Here is a 26,742-nt window from a genome sequence, read left to right on the forward strand (position 1 = left end):
AGACAGAGCACTGTGAAGTCCAGAAGCTCCAAAGCTATGAGGGAAATAGGAGGTAGTTATAACAAAACCTCGCCAAAAATTAGCATGTAATTTCAGGATTCCACACACTTCTTGCAGCATTGCCACATATAAGCTAAATATTCACAAAAAGGCATCTCAGATTTCCTCATATTCACCAGCTAGAGAAATCTGCCAAGTCTCCAGCAGACAACAACATTTCTGGTCCTGTGCCACAGATCTCAAAATGAAATCTTATCATACATATTAAGGAATATTTTTATAAATGGAGACCCACACATTGTTATGCTTAAGATATCTAATGCCAACATGATCTAATGCCAAGACTTCGGGAACTCTGCTGAATCTTAAAGATTGAACAAAAGATACAGGCATTTCACCAAAATTGCATAAGTCAGTGGGGAAAGAAGCATACACGGTGTTTGAGCAGCATCTCTCAGACCTGCCGTGCCAACATCTTTTAAAAAGATAAAAAAATTATATTCCCAGTGTGCATTTCAGCATTTTGTTGTAGAAAACCCAGGAAAACATGGATTTTTGTGAGCTGAAATCAAGCAATCTTCAATGGGTATATACTGACATATGGGCATAGGGATTTAAGCAATCATACAGTTTCATGGGGACAAATATTTTTGTAACCATTTGTAATTATTCCCTGAGCCAAGAGAACAATTGAAGTGAAGAACTGGGTGGGATATCAGCCACAGTTTTGCTTTCTCATCCTTCCTCCAATACACATTTCCATTCATTTAGGAGGAAATTTACATACAATAGTTATAATTCATATTACAATATGTGAGATGTACTTTTAGGCTGAGGTTTTCAAAGGAACCCATGCTGAACTGGCTCTCCATGGGAGCTCCCTTAGGCACCTTTGAAATCCCCAGTGTTATATAATAAACTTTAAGGTATATATTAATAAGGGAAAATAGTCAGAAAAATACCTGTAAAATGGCACCCTTTAACTCCAAATACATTTCTGCTCCCTGTGCATTTTCAAGATATCGATTTATTTAATGATCAACACAAATATCTTACTATTGCTAGTCCTGCGGTGTCTATACAGCTATGGAAAAAGCATGCTGGATTCTTCTCTACCTTGCACATCAACGAAATTGTCAGCTATGTTCTTACTGCCAAACCTTCACTATGGAGAGTGAGGCAGAATACATGCAGTTCTGCTTTCAGTCTCTAGGCTGAGGTTGCAAAGCTTGTGATTAGAAAAAAAAATCTTCCAACTTGCAAGGGAGCAAATTTTATAAGGTTTGCTGAGATTTTTCAAGAGACAAGGCAGATAAGGTAATTTTATTGGATCAACTTCTGTTGGTAGAAGGTACACGCTTTTGAACTACACAAAGTTCTTCAGGTCAGGGAAAGGAATCAGTGTGTCTGAACTAAGAACAAGTGGGACGGAGTTAAGCATAAGGAGGTAGGAGCTCACTGTGCCCAAATTTGAAAACTTGAAAATCCCACTCAAAAAAGTCAGAGAGAGAAGATAAGGCACCCTACAATGCCATTTTTAGAGAGCCACTTAAATAAAAATAATGCAATGGGTTAATACACCAGTTTAAAGAACCCCATGTGGGTGTATGCTATGGAAATGCAGTTGTCATCTGTTAAATTTATTAATAAAAAATAATTTATTCTGTGGTAACTGGGGACTTGCCCTACCCATGGTTTGTGCTGAGCCCAGGTGAATTGGTGAGGATGCTACTTTAACGCAAAGGAAAAGAGATAGCATGAGTGTTAAACCATGTACCATAATTTATTCATAAACAGCACATAGCACACTGATTCTGAGAAAAAAAACTGTAAAAAAAGAACCTGAGTAATTTAAGTGCAAGGCTTTAAAAAAAAAAACTGCCTGGAAAAGGAAGTGATAAAAATATATATAATACAACAAAGGGGTGAATGAAAACTTTCAAGTATCAATAAATACATTTGCACAATAATCAAAACAAGTTGAAATAGAAACAGTCCTCTGACAAAATCTGAAAAAGAAAGTTAGCAATATATAAAGGCACTGTGTGTATTAAAAGCTTGCAAACAAATCTTGGGCCTGATTCTGTGTTCCCTCAGCTCCTACTGATGTCTCCTAAGAATGCCAATTAACACATCAAAGGATCCGGCCTCACACCTGTAAGGCAAATGAACACCCCTCTCTAACAGATTTGAGGGTGCTCATCTGAGACATTCAGCACCTGACAGGATCAGACCCTAATCACAAATAGCAGATCTGTTTAGAGAATGTAAGTAAAAAGGCTGAAGAAGTGCTTGTAGGGCTAGGGTGGGTAACCAGACTGGAAAAGGGATGACATAGCCTGTGGCTGGATGTTGGGTTCCCTCCCACATTAATTTTACAGGACAGATCCCTTATCCATCCAAACACACAAAATATGAGACCGCACAATAGATTTTGTGTGGGATTTTGACAGATGTAGTATTTCAGAGGATCCATGAAATATAGGAGCATACAATCAGGGAATCTCTCTCCCCATAAAGAAATGTCACTCATAATTCCCAATATACATGATTCAATTATAAAAAGGCAGCCCTCACCAGTAATTAGTGCTCTCCTTGGAATCCTGGAAACCATAGAAAATTTATTTTATTCCCCTTTCATTCCTCCCCTCCACCGCCCACCCATGACTGATTGGTCCTCTTCATCTTGACTGGTCCATTGAAATATATGTTAACTATTTATGTTAAACAATCTGTTCCACCTTGTATTTAGCTGAGACACTCTGAGTACATTTCCCAGAACTGAGGAAGAGCTCTGTGCAAAGTTCAAAAGCTTGTCTCTCTCACCAACAGAAGTTGATCCAATAAAAGATATTACCTCACCCACCTTGTCTCTCTAATATCCTGGGACCAGCACAGCAATAACAACACTGCATAAAGGAAAAGTATTACAAAACAGCTCTGCCCATATTGCTCTCAGGGTTGTCAACTGTTGTGATTACGAGCATGAGTTCCATGTTATTTAGTGTTTTGTTTAAACCCAAGCTCCTGGAGTCAAGTGATTACGAAAAATCTCAACATTAATTTAAAAACAAATAAGCGTCTTTCTCGCCCTCACGGTTGCAAAGAAAAGCTTGAAAATATGATCCTTTAAGACTCAAAAACCAGAAGGCAAATAAAAATAATGCATTGTTTATGTTTAAAAATACATTTTTTAACCAAACTCATGATTTTTTAACCCTTTTGGTTGGCAATGTTGTGCTCTTGCTTTTTCTCACTGCTGTCTTTATATCCGGCACACCAGAAACACATGCATATACTTGAGAGAAAAGACAAGAACAAGTTCTGGATCTTCACATACCAGGATATGAATAATCAATCTATCCCAGATAATAAATAATCAACCTCAGACCCACTATGGAAAAACAAACAGAGGGAATGCTACTAGTTGTTCAAGGACTCTTAAAAGGCTGAAAGTAAGTCCTCAAATACAAAGATTGGAAAACATTTTAAAAGTGATCTTAGTGTTCTTGAAGCTTTGGTTCTCCACCCACAAAACAAACGCTGCAATGGCAGTAGCAAATCAAGTTTCTCCACAGTCCCTTACCAATATCTCCCAGCCAGGGGCAGGCAGAGGCAGGACCACCTCTCTGGGTAAGAGGTTACTTCAGTTTCTATGTTCATTTATTACTGGCCTCTCAACTGAGAATGTTAATTGAGGTATGTCTTCAAAGCACCCATGGCTGGCCTGTGCCAGCTGACTCAGGCTCACAGGGTCGGGCTGTAGCCTGGGCTTCTGCGAGGTGCAACAATTCCAGAGCCCAGGCTCCGTCCAGCCCGAGCCCGTAAGTCTACACAGGAACGAAACAGCCCCACAGCCTGAGTCCCACGAGCTCTGGACAGCCGTGGGTTTTTCTTCGCTATGTAGCCAGACCCTTGAATACTGGTTTACTACAAACTGTGCTGAGGCCACCAACACATTTCATACAGACCTCCAAACAACCATCAACTGATAACAATTGTCAAATCCCAGACAACTCGACTGAATTTGAATGGTTCTGGATCACATTATTGACCATTTGAGATATCCCCAATTGCCTTTAAAAAGAAAAGATGACAACAAATGATAAGATCTTTGGCTGCTGCTAGAGGAACAGAGGGAAACTCAAATAATGTTGGGTTCTCTTTCCAACTGGCATATTAAATGTGAAGTATCAAAAAGACAACAACAAAAATGAGCAGATACGGAAGTGGAGAATACCTTATATAATTGAAACTGCGGAAGGAATTTAGGTGGGCAAAATGCAGTTACTCAAATTACAATTTGGGTAGGACACTGGAATAAACACTCCTTATCTTGCAAAAAGTGCTGTGGAAGTTTTAATCTCAAACAGTCAAGAGAATAGCTTTATATTTTATCAGAAAGACAGGCTTTCCACCAACACAGTGTATCCTAAAACCAGGTATACAATTAGTACTGACTAAGGTACATCTACACTGCAGCTAGGAGTGTGCTCCCCAGTGCAAGTGGACAGACACACACTAACTGCGCTAACATTAGCAGTGTAGCCGGCTATAGTACAGGAGGAGGCTCAGGTTAGCTGCCTGAATACGTACCCAGGGCCTCCAGGCAGATTTGTATTCAGGCTGCTAGCCTGAGCTGCTACCCGCACTGTCCTTGGGTACACTGCTATTTTTTGAGCACTAGATCAAGCAGAGCTAGCGCACATCCGTCAACTCTCACTAGGAAACATGCTCCCAGCTGCAGTGTAGACATATTGTAAGAGTATAATCTTCTAGGATTATACTCTTGAACTCTTGATTATACGCAATGAACTTTGCCTGCATATAGCTCACTGTACCATCAGGGCCTAAATTATCAACACTAGCTCTTGAAGCATCCTGGGTTTTTTCCTTGGAACAGTCTCATCCAAGTACTCATCATACTCAGCCCTAACCCACAGTGTGGGAACTGGCATAGTTTGAGGTGCTATTGCTACAGGTACCCACCAAGTTCTAGGAGAGAAAACACAGACTGTATGCCATACACATCAAATGAATTAGAGAAACTAAGGAAAATTTTAAAATTGTAATTTGTACCTCTTAAAATCCAAATAAAATACTCTATATTTTGAGTACTTAAAATATTTCCTATTTTCCTAATGGCAAAGGTATCCTGGCCTATTTTTTCTGACAGTGTCTCACAGTATAGTACAGTTTTCTAAAATGTTGTTCTCCCAAAACATGAGATACTTCTAGTTTGCCTCACATGTATATTAACTATATGTAAGGCTTCTCTTATTTCTTTCTTCACTTTTTTAAAGTTTATCTGGAATAATACCAAAAGCACTTTGCCTCTGAAGAACTAAAGTCTAAATGGACTGGGAATGATGAACTGGTGCCTTCCTAAGTCATACTGAGTCTAGCTAAGTCACCTTTGAGAAAAATGTCTTAAAAGAGCACAGGATGAGACAGACTAAACTCGTGTAAAATACAGTTTGTGCACAAAAGTACTATAGATCTTCTCCTTGGGGAAATTTTTCTGGCTAGTTTCTCCTGGAGCAAGTCCTCTTATAACAACTCAGTATATGGATGAAACATGATTTCATAAGCACTGCTCTATACTTCTTCCGATACTTGTCACTGGACTGACGCATTCCTGTAATAGAGACACAAGGTGGGTGAGGTAATGTCTTTTATTAGACTAACTTCTGTTGGTGAGAGAGACAAGCTTTCAAGCTACACAGAACTCTTCTTCAGGTCTGGTAAAGGTAGTCAGTGTCACAGCTAAATACTAGGCTGAACAGATAGTTTAACATAAGTAGTTAGCACATATTCTAAGGGACCATTCAAGGTGACACCCCTGTACTCATAGGACAAAAAGAGGGGTTAGTGGGTTACATTTAGTGGACAGTATTTAACTGTGACACTCTGAGTACCTTTCCCAGACCTGAAGAAGAGCTTTGTGTAGCTCAAAAGCTTGTCTCTCACACCAACAGAAGTTGGTCCAATAAAAGATATTACCTCATCCACCTTGCCTCTCCAATTACCTGGGACTGACACAGCTACAACAGCGCTGCATTCCTATAATAAGTTGCAGAAATGAATTACACATTACTCTGCCTCTCCTGTTATCCACCTAATGTTCTCCTAACTCCCAGTTTATAATGGTTCCTGTACTCATCCTTCCATTCCTTGTCAAAACTGTATATTTTCACAAAGTAGCTTAATTGGCAAATACTAAAGGAAAACAATTGCTAGCAGCAGAACACTCTTGTATAGGAACATACCTGAGACTAAGTACTACAATTATCTTACTGTACAATTACTGACCACAGAAGACCTGAGCCTTTTAAAAAGGAGAGGATCTACCCTTCCCCCCACTTTTTGACCACTTAAATTAAATATTATGGTTATGCCTGCTAGTCATAATACTATTCTCTCTCACAAAGCCAGCATGTAGTTAAAGAAAAGTTATACTCTTTTCTGAAAAAAAAAATCAATAAATCTCTATCAGGTTTACAAATTACCAGGGAGATAATAGGAAAAAGGCCTATTCTTTCCATTTAACTGTAATCCTCTTCCCCATAGAAACTGGAAGATTTTTTTTTTTTTACTAACATACATTTTTTTACTATTTAACCTCTTTTAATATAGAATACACTTGTAAGCACATGTTCCAAACAATTTCTATATTCAGGGCTTAATCCTATACCCACTGAAGCCAATGAGAGGAAATAGATCCTCTGATACTTTCCACTGCAAGATTATTTTATTAGGATTATGTTAGTTTACCTCTTCTAATTTGCCTAAATCTTGAATGTTATAGCTCTGAAGAGACATGAGGAGATCTGATAAGTGTCTCTCAGCTCTTCCTATTTGGTACACAAAAGCCATGCCTTTATCAATTTCTTTCTAATTAAAACCAACCGGAAGACAGGCAAAATACAATTCCTGGGCAGATATATCTAAAGGTAAATATAAAGAAAGACTCTAATGTGTAAGTCAATCTGCTAATGCATTCTTAACTTAAAGAAAACTGATGCAACTATCTATTCAAATCAAAGGCCAGAAACAAGCCCATGATGTGCAATATGGCACTTCTCAGCTGTCAATTCTGTTGAACAAAGTTTCCATGAATTGGTATCAACACTGATAAAAAACACATAGTAGGCAAAAGAATACACTGTATATGGAAAAAAGAACAAATATTTGTTTTGTATGCATATCCCTGTATAGTTATAAGATTCAGAGGATCTCAACATATCAACGTTAATCTCTTTATTTGATATCTTCTCAAAGAAAATAATTACCTAAATCATTCCTCTGGCTGAAGTAATTACTCATGTCAGAGATGCCAGAAGAATGTAAGTATTAGTTTAAAAAAACCTAACACTCTATGCAAAAAGCAAAATATGAGCCCAATCCAAAACCCACTGAAGTAAATAGGGTGACTTTAGGGGATTTTTGATCAGACCCTAAAACTCTGTTTTGCTTTCCCCCCCCCCCCCCCCGTTGGCAGGAAAACAGTCCTATACCTTGATTTTAATTGTGTTCAGAAGAGAATGAAGTTGGGGACAGGAAGACTGGATTAGAATTCCTGATCCTGAATCTCCAAAATGTTACTATTTGTACTGCTATAGTGTCTAGGAGTCCTAGTACAAATACAAAGCAAAAAGAGGTTCCTGGAGCCTCTTGTATGGAACAAGGAAGAGTCATTTTTGTCTAAGTTTGGAGATGGTCATGACAAACTAATGAAAACAACCATTTATGCACGATCTTAGCCCCAAATGGTAGAAATCTCATGAGAACAATGGATGGTATGACATTTGTAGCATTCCAAATAGCAGAACTCTCCCAAGGACATTTTCACGTCAGAAGAGTTGATGAGATTTTTGGCAGTGTTGAATTTGGGCCTCAAATCTAATCCAGATATTAACACTATCATCTCTATTTAAAAAAAAAAATCAGTTTTGTGGGTTTCGTGAGTGTCCTGAAGATTATCACAAAATTGTTTTTTGAGACTCATTCTGTATAGCTTTTCCTCATTGTTTACAGTCTCTCTGAAAACAAAAGAAACATAAATGAAGTTTTAAAAATACAGTACCCGCCACACATGGGCACTCTTTTCATTGTATTTTGGGTGTCGGTTAAATGCAGCTAACTGATGAACGTCACTCATTACAAAGAAAAGCCTTGAATCTCTATTCTTTGCACACCCATAATGGAGAAAAAGAAAAAGCAAATATTTATAACTATGAGTCAGAGGTTAAAATTGCTAATGATTAAGAGCTTGATAAAAAGCCCACTGAAAACAACAGGAGATTTGGATCAGACTCTGTACAATAAAAGTGATGATCTGAACATTTATGTCTCATCTTGTTCACACCTTCCCTCAAAAAAACCAAAAAAACAAAATCAGAGAATTACCATTCTTTCTTAAAATACTGGTCATTGAATGCTCAATATACAAGATGCATTGCTGCACACACATTTCCTCAGACATATTATACTGAATTTGTCAATGCAATAAATGCAGCAAAAATCACCTCTAAGTGATACAGCACAAAACAGAATGAAGCATAGAATTCTAGCACCTAAGAAGGAGAAGAGTCCTCCTCAAAGCAGTTACATCAGTAAAAAAGGTGAAAGTTAAAACAGTTTACTTAGAAAAACATCAGCACTGATTCACAATGGTGGATTTTCAGCTGTGGCTTGTGAGGAACTGCTGTCAAAGTCCTGTGGTTTCTACATTTATGTTACCTTTTCCAGTTGGTAATTCTAGCCCCCAAGTGGCAAATGAACAAAATGGAAAGGGAAAATAATTTTTAAGTGTTTACTTGGTTTCTCCTCGCGGACAGGAAAGAAATGCTGACAGATGGACAAGAGAAGAAACTAACCAGTTGGGGAAGGGAGGAATATATGAACAGCGGCCTACAATATGCCTATTCAGACAGCTTTTTGTCACTTGAATAAATAAAAAACAATGGCGAAGCTACTGCAGATATCAAGTATTCAGTTCAGTGTCTCAAAGTTCTAGGCCATTTAAAAACTTTAAAAACAAACATCCAAAAGGATAAATTTTTTTAAAAGATAGAATTTTATTTTTTTACTTATTGATTTTATGGGCTTTAAATCTTGTTACCTGAATTCAAACTTCTGAAGCTTCAAATGTGGTTTTAACATCACTATTTTAAAAAGGCTTTTATAATATCCAAAATTGTGTTTACCCGCTGTGAGGCAATCGGTCTTGCTTGTCAGTGGAACACACTAACTGCATCAATGATCTAAAAATAAGAAGATTTAAATTACAGAATGGAAATGTGGGAGAAAAGTTTGATATGCCATAACATATTCTGTTTCCATTCCAGAAAGGGCCATATCATCACATAGTTTTCTTGCTGTGCTAAGTACCTCCAACTAAATATCAATCTGATTATAGAATGCACTACTGCAAAAACCTTAGCACAGAATTCACATAGAGTATTTTGGCAAAGCTCATGAAAAAAAGTATAGGTGTTCACTCTTTATTGACTATGGTAGTCAGCACAAAGTAGATTTATATCAAAAGACAGACTTGTGCTACAGATCCTTTGAGGGTAAAGGTATGTTTTCAAACTTTTGCCCAATCATGTAACAATTTATGAACTGAAAAAAAAAATCTTTCCATTGCGTCAAGATCCTTCAACTAATAATAGTCTTTGCAGAAGATCTCCTTTCAAATAAAAAAAATTCCTCCCCCCCAAAATTTCTATGAGGTTTTAGACTGATGCTTTTGGATATACAGACTACTTATCTGGGATCAGGACTGCTGTCTATGAGTCCATTCTTATGGTCTTTACTCAGACAAAAACTCCCAGTGACTTCAGGGTTGGGGTCAAGGTGCCCAGCTTCGAAAAGTCTCAAAGTAGTTATTAATTTAAATATGCATTTTACCCTCCACTATCAACAGTTTATTATAATGGAGAAAAATGAATTTTGTAAAAATTCAGTGGTCTGGAGATTCTCAACTGGTGTAAATTGGCAGAGTTTCACTTAAGTCAGTGGAGCCATGCCAGTTTACATCAGCTGAGAATCTGGCCCAGTATTCCTAGATTTATTGTGAGGAAGTGAGAAGTGTTCAATTGATTCACAGGCTTCTAATTGAGAAGCCTGTGACTCATTGATTTCCCTGGTCTTTTGCTGTGACTCTAAGTGTGTTAATTTCAATATGTAACAAACAGAGCATTTCAAATACTGCTGAATGAAGTAGTGTTGTCCATGACAGCAGAAAAGAAGAATGTACCTGGTTTACAACCTTTTGCAAGGAAAAATGAAATTTAAAAAAATATTCCACAAAGTAAAAAATGTACATGCCAGAAAAAAATTGACCATTTGTTAAAGTATTCATCCTCATCACCCCCAGTGAATTTCTGGTGCATTTGTACAAACATTTTAAAGGTTCATTTCTGAACAAAAGTCATTTTTCACCTATTTTAATCATATTTTGAAGCCAACCTGATCTTCCCTGACAAGAATTAAAATTATGACTTTATATATCACAAAATCTGTTCAGTCAATATTTCTCATTACGTAATACTATGCCTTTGAGCCACAGGCTTTATTTTTGATACCTTCAAGCTTTCCATGATCCAACTACAAGAAAAAGCAGGCCAATAACTATCACTGTAAGCCAAATTCTGAGGAACTATGGTCTTCCCTGTAAAACAGGCTTCCTAACAAAAATGACCTTACTCTAAAGCGTGCTTTATTGTAACTCATCTAAGTGCAAGGGAATGAATTTATTCCCTTGTATTTGTTTCTGGCATTTTATATGTATATGCCTGAATTTTTTGCAAAACTCAATAAAATATGTGAAATTGACTTATGGTATGTTTTGTTGTATTTATGATGCTGCCTGTAGCAAAATTTAATTTCTCCGACCTGGAAGGTATTCTAAAAAAAAATTCAACAGAATATCTCATATATTATTTGTAAAATCTCAAGTGGAATATGCATTGTTTGATACAGATTAATAATGCATTGATTAAGCATTTTGAAAGCTCTGAGATTTCCTTTGATTCGTATTGAAAGGCCAACCATGGAAGACAATTAAGAAATGCAGTGAACAACTATTTAAAAAAAACAACAACAACAAAAAACACAGTAAAGAAGCCACTTTTCAGCGTATGGTTACTATACCTAGGGACTTGGTAATTTATTACAAATGCTGACTGCAAGCAAGCTTCTAGCCATTCTAATTCTAGCAGATACCAGTGGGAGCAAGTGTAAATAATCAGACACTAACAACTCAGTTGGAGATCCATTGGAGTTATAATAATACATTACTTTGAAATGACTTTATATGATTGAAAGAAATTTTGAATCCCATCCTAGAACAAAAATTTTAAAACTTATCTTTTCTTTTTTTGTCAATGCCATAGGTATGAGTGATAAGATGACAGCATAAAATTATAACACAGCAGCATCACAAAACAAATCCCTGGGAGGGAGGATTCAAAGTGAATGCTATTGCAATAGAAAGATACTTGAAATTTGTTTTAAATATTCTGGAAAGTTTGCTTCTCCAAAATATTTCTGTATAAAAAGAGTTTACATTTAACAAGAATCATCTCTCTATTCCCCTTAAAATATAGCATTTTCCTTGTTGAACAGCATTACTGGGGGGAGGGGGATTCCATATGTCATAGATGATTTTCAAAGGCTATTTAAGGTTCCTCAGATTCAGCATTGCTCTTACAAAGAATAAATAGCTGGACTAGTTTCAAAAGTTCCTTTTTCCAAATGCAACAGAGAAGTTATTTATAATCTTTGTTGCTGCAGCATACAGCAAATCAAGAGTTTGCCCTTGATCAAGAGTGGCTCCACAAGAGTGCATGAAGTTTAATACCACCTTATGCAGTCCCAGAGCTGTCAGAAGGCCCATAAGATACTGGGCCAGCAGGTCAGTGCTGTCTTGTGAATGTTTGCTGAAGTTCTCCAAAGACAAATCATTCAATCTAGGCAGGTCTAGTACCAGGTCCAAGAGCAATTCAACTAGTTTGACTAAGTAGCCCAATGCATTTCAGGATAGCCTGTACACCACATTTATTTTATCTCAGGAATTGCACCCTGATCTTGCAACTGGCTCCACACGCCAGAACCCCTCTGAAGTCTGGTCCTAAGTGGATGCGTCCAAAGCACTTCATATCTAGTATAGGACACCTGTTACATCAGAGTCAGATGCAAAGTGCAGAGGTCCCTCTCACTCCTGAGCCCTATATATATTATATATATATAATCTGAAAGCAGCTGTGCCAAGACAGAGCCAGCTGAATCATCCAAACAAATCTTGGCAATGAATGCCATATTGAACCTACCTTCCATTATCAGATAATTAACGTTGCTTGTTTTGTTGACAGCCATCTTTTGATTGATCTGCAAGCAAAGAGGCTTGAGGTCTTGACCCATAATTACTGTCTTGCTGTACAATTTACAGCACCATTTTAGGTGGCTGTGGTATTATTAGGGTTTGCAATGTAAACATAGTCCCCTGAGCTCAGGAAGCAAAAGTTAAGTAAAGCTGAAACTGCTTTTTAGAAATATTTAAAATGAAGTGTTTTAGGCCAAATTTTCAAAAATGGCTTGTAATTAGAATTAAGAACTCAAACTGACTGCAGTCTATTTTTTTAATGTGTGTTCATCCAGCATTGTGAATCCTGAAATGAGCCTTTGGGGCTACCATAATAGACAAAACGAACAAGGTCTAAATTCCATTGTCTAAACCAACATCTGATGTGAGCACGTAAGATCAGAGGCTCAGATGAGTTTCTTTTGAAAATCTGGATCCTAAGTCTGTATATAGATTCTGTTAACTGATTTGGGATTTTAAACTGAGATTTCCAAAGACGTCTAGGGGAGTTAGGCATGCTTCTATTGGCTTTCAATGGGAATTGGGCATCTAATTCACTCCAGTCTCTTTGAAACTCCCAGCCTTTAGTTATTTTTTAAAAAATCTTTACAAAGCCACTCTAAGGTCAGCTATAAGAACAAAATTAACAAAACCAGTGTAAGGACAATATCCTGCTGTTGATTACAAACTATCCTGCTGTGGTATAGAAAATTCCTATTGATTTCAATGAGAGTCCTAAGCAGAGGATGATGGAAAGAGAGAGCTTTAAGCCTTACGTTACAACAGATGCTCAGCATGGTGCTGTCTACTGCAGTGGAAGTTGAGGACACTCAGAACTTCGCAGAATTAATTCCCAATATCATACAAAACACTCTCCTTTGAAGACAATTGGCTAGATTATAGAACAATAAGAACTTGATAAGTCAGCAGACTAAAAATGTTATTTAAATAAGTTTTTATTTGTACAAGTATACAATGTAATAAATTAATATTTCAGTTTAATCTTATAAAATTACATATGGAAAAAGACCCTTTGGATTATAAAATAATGTTACAGTTTGGCCATATTGAAAATTACATTTTTATATTTTTCATTTTATTGCATACATTCATTTGCTCTGCAATTCATTTGCAGAAAAACTGAATAAGAAAAAGGACTGATTCATTGTGGAGTCATTATACAAAGATACATAGCTGGCATGAATGACACCATTTTTATCATCAATGTCCACAAAAAATTAAACGTAAAATAATTACATTAATGATACAATTCAGTTGAGATTTTAAGCATACAAAAGTCAAGAAATTCAAAATTCTGGTTCCCATAGCAACCATAACATGCAATATGAGAGTTCTGTATTGCTGTATATTGTAGTGATGTATGTGTCTTAATATATATATGTGCAATGTGGCTTAGTTATGATTGTTGTGGGAACCATAACTGAATTTCCTGACATTTTCATTCTCAATTGTAATGTTATATTAATAGAGTTATTTGGACTTAATCTCCTTGTTCGTTTAAAACACGGGCAGGGGGACAGGAGAAGAGACAAAGGAAATAAAATGAGAAAAAGGAATAGGAACAACTGATTTTATTTGACCGCGATCTAATGATGTAAATCCATGGAAAGCTTGATGTTTTAAAAACAAGCCATTTTTCAGTCAGTCATTCAAGTGCAAAAGAAAAAAGCCTCTGAACTATGTGTCAACTAGAGAAAGCATCACTAGTTATACTAAGATACCTTTAAAATGGCCTAAAGCATTTTCTTCCCCTCTTAGGATATGTCTACCCTGCAATTAGGGGAGCAACTGCAGCTCAGGAAGGCACACTGTGCTACCTTGAATCCACTACCCAGACTAAAAATAGCAGTGAAGACATGGTGGCACATCGCTAGCCTGAGGCAGAATCCATGCTGCTCCTTCCTCACTATGACTTTTAGCCATGCTAGCTATATTAAAGGGAGTTCTGCCATGCCTACCCAAGCTGCAGTCACATCTCCAATTGCAATATAGAGATACTACATGCTAATTCTACGGTCTAGTCTGCATTAGACAGACCACAGTGTAGCTCTTCTTTCATGTTCATAAATAGGATGCAGCCAGTCAAGAAAGAACCACGGTACTTGGTCAAACCCAATCCCTCTGTTCTCCATGAAGCAGCCCAGGCGAGATCTTCCATAACAGAGGGAAAATTCTTTAGCCTGCACTATGTTGCTATTCTATAGGAATAACATTAAGCCTGCTGTGCTGGCTTGATCAAATGATAGAAAGTAAAAGAGCAGGTAAAAAAAAGAAAAAAAATGTGTTCTCCCATGTCCTAGTCTTCACCAGAACAGACATGTTTTATTGAGCAGTCCCCATGAAAAACAGGAGCAGGAAAATTAATCCACAGAGATGCCATTAACAAATAAGGGGGTGGGGTGGTGAAAAGTGACAAAAAGAACTTTTGATCTCAGTTTCTTTCCTCATGAGAAAGGAATCTCTCTAATCTTTCAAAGACTAAAAAGAGTATTGGCCAATGTCATCACATTCAGGTGGCAGTCCTTGGTGAAGGTGAACAGGGAGTAACAGGAAAACTCATCCACAGAGTGCTGACTTTCAATATAAGGGCAGCCATGTATCTAATGGAATAAGATTTGATTATTCCCAGATGAGAAATTTCTGCTTCTCAGTAAGTTTCTTGAATGCATTCTCATTCACTTGGGTAGAACTATTCTTGAAAATCTGAGTCCCCATTTCAATGTTTTGACAAGGAAGAAGGTAGCATCCAATTTCCTGAAGAACCTCCTCAGGTAGTGTTTGAGAAAAGCTTCATAAGTTGAGGGTCTGCCAGATTTTTGTTTTTCAATCTTAGCATCAGTGCTAAAATTGAGAAGGACTCGCTCTCTCTCTCTTTTCTTATGTAGAGCTCTGAAGTTATTCTGGGGAGAAAACTTGGACAGGCGTGAAGTACAACCTTGTCCTTGTAACAAACCATGCAAAGTCCTTGGGAAAAGTGATCTGCCCTCTTGCATCTTTGTCCATTCACTGAGCCATCCTTGTCCATTCAAGAGCCATTTAAAAAAAACCCATTTGCTAGAGCTTGTCAAAAAACAGAAAATAATTTTCATGAAAATTTTAAACAAAGTGTTGCTTTCTGGGAAATTTTTGAACATTTTTGACTAGTTCTAGTAGTTGGAGTCATTCAGTTTTCCAAGGACAATTATATGGGAGGTGCCCATGTATGTCATAGGTATAGGCATAGGTCATAGGTAAATGCCATGTATAGGCCATGAATAAAGTGTCTTGGATAAGGTTCTTGCTTCCCTGTGGTGGATACATAACTGATGTACCTTCATGTTGGTCACAGACACAAATAGATCTCAGCAGGGTGATCCCCACTTATTGGTGGTCAAGCTGAAGACTTCTTGCTTGAAAGGTTACTCCCCTGGAAGGATCTTTTTCTTTCTCAACCAGCTGGCTTAGAGATTGGGTTTCCCTCTTACATACAGTGCTTTGATAGATTGCAGATAGACTTCTCCTTACTGAACAGCAAACTCACTTTCTCTGGTCCTTCTTATGCAGTTGAAATGCTTCCATCACTGAATTGTCTGTTCAGACTAAAACACAATTTCACATATAGACATCCTTTTAGGGTGAGGAATGCTAATCTTTTTTGGACTGCTAACCAGACTGGAAGAGACTTCTCCTGTTTATTTTCTCCTACAAAAAGTGGAAAAGTTGTTTAGAAGCCAGGCTCTTCTGGTTCCTCCAATTCCATTTCCACAAGCAGTGGACTGATTAAATATTTCTAGTCCTGTTGGAAATTCTTTCTAGGCAGTTCCAGAGCAGTTTTTTCTGGTAGCTGATGCTGAATTAAGAGAGAAAGCTTGGCCAATGCCCTGGAGATAAAAGCCTTAGGACCCATACATAGAGGATGGGCAGCAGGGCCAGCTCCAGGCACCAGTGCAGCAAGCAGGTGCTTGGGGCGGCACATCCATCTCTTTGGCGGCAATTTGGCAGTGGGTCCCTCAGTCGAGCTGCGGCCAAAGTGCCACCGATCATGGCTTTTTTTTTTTTCCTTCTGCCACTTGTGGTGGCAAAAACACTGGAGCTGGCCCTGATGCGCAGGAAGAAATATTGGGTCTGGAGGAGGAATCAAAGTCCCTAAATAAATGCTTCTTGACTTTTGCTTAAGTGGCCATCTCTAGGGATCCAATTTTCCTTAAGAGACCAGGAAAAATTTGTTTATCTTGGCAAGTAAGTATGTCTGAGGAACAGGTGAGAGACAGGGGGCTTCCTGCTCCTTTTTATCTATATACATCATTCTGTACTTGCCTTGCCATCATCACACAGTGACTAGCCTGGTTAGACAAGCTTGAGTCCCCTGGCTAGAGGCTCAGGAGACTGGCTTCCAGGCCCAGTGAATCCCTTGTGAAAGGCCCAGTAGGGGGAGTGGGAGCTCTTTACGAGCACAAATGCAGAACGTGCACTCCAGCAAGAGAGACACATTTTCATTTTTCTTGGTTTTTGTTTGTTCCCTTTTCTTGTCATTTTCTTCTCTTTTGGCATTACCTACCACTAGACAAGACTGTGGCACTGCAGCACCAGTTGATCTGCAAGGAAGAATACTAAGGCTGCTCAATGGAAACCAAAAGAGGGCCAACCCAGGGGATAAAGCTGCTTCTCCTGACTTGCCTCGATTGTCCCTGTTAGGGTGACCAGACAGCAAGTGTGAAAAATCAGGACAGGGGGTGGAGGGTAATAGGAGCTTATATAATAAAAAGACCCCAAAATCGGGACTGTTCCTATAAAATCAGGACATCTGGTCACCCTAGTCCCTGTGAGAGAGAGACTGACACCAATGTGGTCTGTGCTTGTAAAGACCAGAGAAAAGAAAAGAATGTTAACAACTTTTCCAAAAAGTTTTGGTATGAGATATTTCAACCACAGAGTTCAGGCAGGTAACTTTTCTTGAACTTGTGGGGAGTGACTCAACACCCAAGCCCCAAGAATCCTCTCGAAAGCCCCAAGAATCCTCTGGAAAGGGCCTTGGATTCATAGCCCTTCAGGAGAGGGATCAGAGAAAGGAAAGGGAAAAAAGGCAAAATGTATTGTATGGTGTGTGACTGGAAGTTATTACTGTTCTGAACAGTATCTCTCCCTATGAAAGGGATTTCTGAAGCAGCCACTAGCAGGCAAGACATGCTGCTACAGAGGAGTGGGAGGTGCAGGTGCTTTACACATGCTCTAATCCCCCTAGATTCTGGGATGTCTGGTTTCAGGAGCCAAAACACAGCGGCCTTCTGATGGAACAAGTCCAAGGAAAGCTCTAATAAAATACTCAAGGAGTTTTCTGCCCCCCGGAACAGATATTGCAAACCAATATTCAAAATACAGCAATTCAAAGTGCTGCTGCGGGCAGCTCAGTGAACCAAGTGTAAAGTCCACTTTAGCATTTTCAAACACTAAAAAATACTTGTGACTGAGTCACACCTAACTGAGCAGATTTGGCTTTGCAGACTATTTTATGAAGTGTGTTCAAACTCTATATAGCAATCATAAAGCTCAGTTGTTGTTAATGAAGATAACACAAAAAATACCCCAAACCAGGAATTCTAATACATAGACAAGAGGAACACAAAGGGCCTAGCAAGATTCCTAGAATTAAAAGGACTTCTACCACAACTGTTAAGAGTCATAAAAGATTAAATTATCCTAATAGATTTCAACATCTGTGTGGGGGCAATTCATCTGATAGAATAGCCCAAGTCCTTCTATTTCTCTTGACAAACATAGGCTCTCTCTGACCTCTCCTACATGGCAAGCATGCACTAGCCTTCGTTTCAGACTTAGATCGCAGAATGGTGGATAACATAACACTCTTCTGGCCAGACCATCATCTCTTCAAAAACAGAGATTAAGTAATTAAAAGGTAATGACTAAATCGATCAATCAAAATTAGTCCTTTCCCAGAAATCTTGGTTCTGGAAAACAGGACTTTGCAGGGGAAACCCACCCACCCACCCAAAACACCAAGGCATTGGCAAAGTAGAAAAAAATACTGCAGCCAAGTTCATGGGAGGAACTAGCTCCAAAATGGCATGCTCCTAGAGGTCATAACAGTTGTCTGAACTATGGAAAATGAAACAATCATGCAGAAGGCTGGAGAGCCTACTGAGCAAAACCCACTCAGCCACCACCAAAAGACACATGCTGCAGCCATAAAGGTTGCTAAAACAGCCTCTCAAACATGTTTGCTTCGGTCAAATAACAGCTCATACAACACACTTTCATGCAGAAAAAACAACAACCTACACACACAAGTCTCACTCACTCCAAAAAAAGCTCTTAGCCTACTTCACAGACTAAACAAAATCAAATAAAACCTCACAGAGACAGAGGAACAATACCTACCTATTCCCTAGTCATTGATGGATTTAGAACTATCCCTGAAACAGAAGCCTCAGCAGCTGTGAGGAATGTTCATCCCATCACTCATGAACCTAATTTAATAATGGGCTCTTCAATCTAGCAGAGAAAGATAACACAATCCAATGTCTGGAAGTTGAACCTAGACAAATTCAGACTGGAAATAAGGTGTAATTTTTTAACAGTGAGAGTAATTAACTATTGGAATAACTTACCAAGGATCATGGTGGATTCTCCAACATTGACAATTTTTATATCAAGTTTGGATTTTTTTTATGAATTATTTTGGGGAAGCCCTATGGCCTGAGATATACAGGAGGTCAGAGTAGATGATTACAGCGGTCCTTTCTGGCCATGGAATCTGTGAATCTATGATTGCTACACTTTGTGGCTGGTGAAGCCCAGAAAAAAAAAATCTGACCCCATGATGGGAGAACATTAATGTCTCCTTCAGAGAAGGCAAACTACAAGACATCCTAACAACACAATAATTCTGAAGCAACTTATACTTTACACCAATGACCTCACCAGCTGCTGCCCAGTTTCCTGACTCTCTTTTCATGGCAAGGCTTCAAAGCAGCTGGCATACAAGTTCTAATAGGCTATCCCTCAGAATCAAGTTACAGGCAAGAGCATGACCAAAATATGCTCCTGTTGGAGCTAAAGGATTATCTTCTCATCTATGCTGATGTATCAAATACTAATAACAATTAATCCTATGGAGTTGAATTGAATGCACATCAGATTTTGAAGAAGTAGACAAGGGGATTCATTCAATGCTCTCAGATCACAATGGACACCTGTTTGGCCCATGTTATATGGAATCCCACTAGGTTTGTTATCATGCCACCTGCTCTTCAGCACTTCTATAAAACTGCACAGAGAAAACATTAGATGCCATGGACTTATTTGCTAATGATCTGTGGATGACACTCAACTGTAGGTGGCCTGTTCCACTGAGATCATACAAATGTGTTCATCCCACTGGCGGGTACGGATCACCAGACTGATGAACAGCAGTAGGCAAAAGCACCACCCAAGAAAGACAGAAGAAATAAATGCTTTAAGGAACTTGTAGATATTCTCACCTCCCCAAGACTGAAGGTATCAGACAACAGACTGTTAGAATGATACAAAGCTACAGTGTCATGGACTCGTCACAATACTTGAACACATAGATGACCACAGTGGTGACAAATGACTTCTTCCATCATAAGCTGTCTAGGAAACTGTAGTCTTTTCTCTTGGGCAAGAATCTAGTCATGGCAATAGTCACTTTATTCTCCTCCAGCATAGCTTGCAGCAACTTGCTCTGCTGGGGGCTGAATTCAGCAGTCACAAGAGTGAAGCCGATAAAGCACATGGCAGCACATCTCATAATGAACAATAAAGGCAAAATGAACACACCATTCCTGTGATTTCTGGTCTCCACTGGTTCCTCATTTACTTCAGAACAAATATGAATGTTCTGTTCTTATTGTGATCTTCCAACACCACCAAAGGTACAATGCAACTTGAGAAAGTCCAGGTTTAGACTACCAGATGCAGGAGGCCAAGAGGCTTCCGTGATCAAACTCCTTGAGAAACAGATCAGACTGAAATCAAGCCTGACTGTGTTTGATAAGGTTGTTAGGCATGACACCAGGAAATAAATACAATCTTTGAATACAGAACTTTCACCCACATCTGAAAGCCTATGGAAATGAAGAGACGAAAACAACCTTTTCTTGTGGACTATTTTGTTTTCTTCATAATTTTATTTGTTGGTCATATAGGTCATAGGTACCATATAAAAGTGATACAATTGATTAAACTGGGGGGAAAGCAGCACAGTCTTTTCACTTCAAGGTACATGTCACTGGTGTCCCCTTTTGCCTCTATTATTGGCCCTTCTTAGATCTATCCTTTATGCCGATGACAGAGTAGCTCTTTAAGTTTCTGATTCCAGCACCTCATTACCAGCTATAATAGAGGCTATTACTTTGCTAAATTCTTGGGGCTGCTGATAAACGAAGACACTGACATTTCAGCACACTAAAAATACTTTAATGAGCTACATCAACTTAAAACTCATGCAGCTGTCTGCAAATTTTCCTCTCATATTGTGACAAGTTGCACCTAAGATTACTGAAGTTCAAAGGTTAGGAAGAAAACGTTCTTTCATATTTTCCAATTTTACTCTGTGCACTTGATAGCACATTGTGCATCACCAGTTTTATATTTCTCCTTTATAGTTAGTTTCCCTTGCTGTTTATGGAGATCTTTCACATAGCAACAGATGAGAATATTTATTTTGTTAAGAAGGAAAATGTTACTGGCAGTGGGACTCGGAGGCAAATGTAATACCTGAAACAACTCTTAAATCATGATTTTAAAATGACTTCTAATGATTTCAAGTTAGAGACACAAGGTGGGTGAGGTAATATATCTTATTGGACCAACCTGTGTTGGTGAGAGAGACAAGCTTCCAAGCCACAGCTCTATGGAATCTCTCCGGCTTGCTCAGGGGGAAAACAACAAACAAAAAAATACAAAGTAACGTAGAGCCTGACATCTGTAGGGATAGTTTAAGTCCATTAAATGTATTTCTATTTCAAGAGACACAACATAAACTCATCTGTACAGCCCTTATTTCCGCTGCCAAATGCTTTGCTGGGTGTGTTCTATACTCGAAATTATGTCCTAAGAGAAAAACTCAGGTTGGATCTTTCTTCCATTGTTTCTGGGTTGTCCCATATTGCTCATTATTGGTTCCAGATGTAAAATGGTGATGGCAACATCCCAATAACTCCTACACAATATCTTATGGGGGCCTTTAGTTCCTAGGTAATCTCCCATAGGAACTGGCTTGGCTTTTATACGATGGGGTGTCTCTTGGAAAACAACTCTCCTGAAATGGACTGGCCATGAAGATCTATCAAACTATTTATGGACCTCTAACTTTCCTACAATGCATGCCCTAGACATTTTATATTACTTGACTTTAGAGAGAGAATGTATATGGTTTATATGAAGCCTGGGACACTGTCACTGAGCATCTTAAAAGCAGTAAATTAAAAAAAAAAAAAAAAGACACGAGTTTACTCCCTAAGAGGAGAACAAGTAGCTGTCTTTGTTTAAGCAATAAGTTACCTTACAGTATTAACAGTTTTGCTTGGATTATAGAACTCATATCAATTTTATATGCCTACTTTAGTTGAATATTGGATATTATTTTTAAGAATTCTGGTTCCTAATTAGATTAATACAGTTTTCTTTTTATTTGTGTTTCTCCTCAATTTCTACTTTTTATTTGGCTGGTGTGTGTGTGTGTGTGTGTGTGTGTGTGAGTGTGTGTGTCTGTCTGTCTGTCTGTCTTTTTTCCCTAGAAAAAATGAGGAACTATGTCCATTTCCATTACTTGGTAATTACTAACACACTTATTCATAGTTGTGCATCTTCTGTTACAAACTAACCCTTAGAAACTGATGGGAAGATTGTGGGGCCAGATCCTCAATTGACGTAAACTCCATTAGCTATGGTAGTTTGCGCCAGCTGAAGATATCAGCTCTAGTGTGCATACAAAACAAATTAACATAACATTTCATCTTCTGTAATTAGGAACAGTGAAAATGATGATTTGGTTGAGCAGGGTGTGGCAGATACTGCTTGGACATAAATAGATGACAAAACCAGGGGCAGCTGCAGGCCCCAGCACACCAAGCACGTGCTTGGGGCAGCAAGCTGCGGGGGGCGCTCTGCCGGCACCGCGAGGGCAGCAGGCAGGCTGCCTTCCACAGCTTGCCTGCAGAGGGTCCGCTGGTCCCGTGGCTTCGGAGGACCTCCCGCAGGCATGCGGGAGGTCCGCCGAAGCCGCGGGACCAGCGGACCCTGCGCAGGCACGCCGCCGGAGGCAGCCTGCCTGCCGTGCTTGGGGCGGCAAAATCCCTAGAGCCGCCCCTGGACAAAACAGGACATTATCACTGAATTGTGACAATATATGCATCAATTACACTAAGTCACATGCTAGTCAATAAAGCTGAAATTCTGCCCTATTTGAAAGGGAAGGGGTGAAGATGCATCTTCAAGCCAACTGGGCTACTCAAATGCTTAATATTAAGCATAAGTGCTTGCTGGATCAAGCCAGACTGCCCCCACCATCTCGCAAGATATAGTTGAATATCTGTGTGCTCAAACACCACAACTACACATACAGATTAGGTAGCTACTGTATTTACCCATGTAGTTATTTTGACTGTTTGCTTGCTGTGTAGGCAGCTGTACCCAATATGAGTGCACATTTTACTTGTTCATTCATTTGCATGTGTTTTTTGAAAAGTGTTTCTTAAAATTTTCTTATTCAATCCACACTTCATTGTAATGTGAAAACATTACATTTCGGCTCTATTGACTGATACAGAGTGTAAAATGAGGAAATACTACACTTAAAGGACTACATTTATTACAATAATGTTTTCATACTCTATCGGGTTTGTGCCAACTCTTTATTCTTGTATATTGGTTGTCTTCTGTTCTTGCTTGCAAATACAAAAATAATACATTTTCAAAAATAGATGTGTATATGCTGGATGCTGTCACAGGATGGTCTGGCTCCTTAAGAGGAGTTGGGTTCAACCCCTGCTGTGCCTAGTTATTCACCCCACAGGTGATGGATTTTTGCTTGGGCTGGTGATTAGGTTAGGTAACCAGGCATCATGTGATGTTAGCCTGAGTTAAAGCTTCCTATAAGAGGGAGCTTCTGTGGCAGCGAGTGAGAATAGGAGGACATCTTTCTGGAGAGACCTAGCAAAGCTACCCTGCTCAAAAAGATCTGGAGAGAAGATGACTGGATACAAGGGGGAATATAGGAGAGAGACCTGTGAGGGATGCAGAGATATGTCAGAAGGGTCAGTGAAGTAGGCTCTCCTTACCAGCCACAGGGAAAAACCCTGTTCAGAGGGAATTAGGAGACCAAAGGGGAATAACGAACTAATGTGCCTGAAAGAGAAGGCTAAGAAATTCTGGCTTTGACTGAAACTGTTTATTTTATGTTAATAAAGTAGATCCAGAAGCGGAACACAATTCAAAAGCAAAGTCATGCTGGGCCAGGAGGGAAACTGAAACAGAGGCAGGCTCTGACATAGGATGAGACAAGACCCTGTTACAGATGCCTCAAACAGTTAATACGCTAGGGGTTCCATCTGCACCTAAAGCAGTATTGCCACTTAAGAGTATAACAACTATAGTACTGTGCACCTAAATGAGAATTATTGAGTGGGTTAATGGGAACAGAGAGAAAACATGTTTTCATCCACAGGCCATCGATCTAAGCAGCAAGAACATATACAACCCAATTAAACAATTAAGAACTTAATTTGGCACCTAAATTTAAGTGATGTATCTAGGCCACGGCATTGGGTGAAATCCTGGCCCTAATCAAGACAACAGGAGTTTTACCATTGATTCCAATGGAGCCAGGATTTCACATTTTCATCCTAAAGTTAGCAGGAGTTCTACCTGAGTGTGGGCTGAAGGATTTGTCTCTTTGTCCTATAGAACGTTCTAGCAATGATACAGATGATATTTTAAACAAAGTTTTAACATATTAAGAAGTCTCACTTAAGAAAAGAAAACCCTAGTTTGAAAATACGTAACAGTAAAGAGTATTTGCCAGTGGATGAGACTATTTCACATAACAAATGTATGTGGATTTTCAAATTTAGATATCACAAAGTCCAAGTAAATTTGTAAGGGCTACCAAATCCTACTTACATGATCATTACATACACTGAAAAAGATTATAAAGGGGGAAAAAACAATAACAAACACACAAATTCATTTTTTTAAATGGGGCAATTATTTCAGAAGTATAGTTTTGTCAAGAAAAATGTAATTAATAACTGAGACATTAAGGGGGACTTAATGTAATCAATATTTTGTCCTAAACAAACTTTTACTTAATTACAAAAGCCATTATTTGTTTGAACAAAGGAAACAATTATATAGCATCTATCCACCAAGTGCAAATAAGGACGCAAATAGAAGGGGACTCCTGTGCTAATAAACATTAAGGCAGTGATTGGTTTGCACCTGCATCAAAAAATTCCCTAATATTTTTGTCAATTTGTTTTGCTCTGCAAAATTGAGCATGTGATTACTCAGTTAAGCACACAATGGAGTGCATAAAATCCATTACTTATACTGCACTGAAGACTTAAAATTTTAGTTGTGGGAAACGTTTACATGCTTGAAAGGCATTCTTTGAAAAAATGACCCTACATGAACTAAGTATAGGTACCTGATATATGTGACTATGCACATGAGGACTGATCCAAAGCTGAAATAAAATCAACTGAAAGACTCCCATTGACTTCTTTGATGTTTGAGTCAAGTTCTCAAATATCAACGAGTCCGAGACTTGTGCTTTAATGCATTGATGCACTTGATAGCTTTAGGGTATGTTTATGCTGCAATGAAACACCCATGGCTGGCTGCATCAACTAATTTGGGCTAATGAGGTTCAGGCTATGGGGCTGTCAAAGTGCAGTATAGATGTTTGGACTCAGGCTGGAGGCAGGTTCTGGGACCCTCACTCCTGACAGAGGTAGACAAACTCTTATTCTAACCTCAAGAGCTTCTTGTTCTAATCTCTCTCCAATCGAGTTTAATTTTCCCTGTTTATAACAAGGGTTTGTTGACACCCATCCAGATTATACTGGATTTGAAAAGTAACGATGGTAAAAACTGTAAAACAAATAATTATTTTATGCTTAGATATAAAAACAAAAAATGTATATATGAGAAAAACAAACACATATGTGGACACCAGTAGGTATAGGTAAATAGTTTCAGGGAAGATATATTAAATATTTTGTATATATGGATTTGTTGTTTGAGAACAATACAATATAGTCTAAACTCAAACTGCTTTAGAAACTAAGAACGGGAAAACTACCTGTTCCAGGAACAAAAATCATAGATTTTTCCTCTCTTCACTATCAGTTTAATATGCAATTTTTAAGGAGACAGGGCACACGAAATATATATGTAAAATCCTGTCTACATTATAATACCAAGTATCATTACATGTTTAATGAGATTGAAATAGCATTTAAAAGCTATTTATAACAATGCCTCACGCTTGTGCTGCTGGAAGAGCTAAGTGACTTGAGAGCTAAAGAGAGTTCAAAGTTGCATCATAATACTGACAGTATAAAAAGGAAGAAAGGAAGCAGCAATATCAACATCTCTACTATAGGCATGCAAGTAGTATTTAGAAGGAATATTGCAAATATCCTGGTAATGTTGCTTTAGTTATCTAAAGCAAGATCACTATATAACTGCTCTTTATTTTTGTTTTCTTTACTCTGTGACCCTGATGTGTTATCCAAAAGTTCACTTTTCCTCAAGAATTCCTTGAAGTTGCAATGTTTTAGGCTTCTGATATTAAGAGGAAAAGGAAACATTTCCTTGGGATATCTTTGGGATGCCTAATTACATCAGGACTGTACAGTAATAGAGTACCTTGTAATAGAGTATGTTGTAAAGTCTGAATTCAAACCCAGCATGGCAATCAGTAAATGATGATGAATTTCACTTCAATCCTCCTTCCAATCTATTCCATCCCCAAAGCTTTTCAACGTCTTTTCTGAAATTTTCATCTGTGCAATTGATTTTGTCCTCAATGTCCTCAAATTGCCTAGACATTATACAAACATACCTTTCTTTGATCTGGTTATAATTCAGGGGCTCTCAAACTTGGTTAGGGTGCAATCCCCTTCTGACAACAACAATTACTACATGACCCCAGGAGGGGGGACCAAAGCCTGAGCCCGCCCTGGGAGGCGGAAGTGGGGGCAGAGTCCGAGCCCCACACCCCAGGTGGGGGGACCAAAGCCAAAGCCTAAGGGCTACAGACCCAGGCAGGGGGGTTGTTACTGGAGCCCCACAACCCAGGGCTGAAGTCCTCGGGCTTCAGCTTT

The 26,742-nt window shown here is 38.6% G+C and overlaps 1 protein-coding gene across 8 annotated transcripts in view; it reads right to left on the reverse strand.

Moving 5' to 3' along the window:
- The window catches only part of ARPP21 (cAMP regulated phosphoprotein 21), a 185,764-nt gene that overhangs the window by 143,458 nt on the left and 15,564 nt on the right, over positions 1-26,742 (reverse strand). The window contains exon 2 of one of the 8 annotated variants that reach the window (XM_045006972.1): positions 9,210-9,266. The exons of 6 other annotated variants lie outside the window; for them this stretch is intronic. The gene's annotated coding sequence lies outside the window, so the exon portion shown is untranslated. Of the gene's footprint in view, positions 1-9,124; positions 9,144-9,209; positions 9,267-26,742 lie in introns of those variants that run through there. One more of the 8 variants, XM_045006973.1, reaches the window with a different exon arrangement.

Source organism: Mauremys mutica, chromosome 2 (genome assembly GCF_020497125.1).
Source record: "Mauremys mutica isolate MM-2020 ecotype Southern chromosome 2, ASM2049712v1, whole genome shotgun sequence".
NCBI lineage: Eukaryota > Metazoa > Chordata > Testudines > Geoemydidae > Mauremys > Mauremys mutica.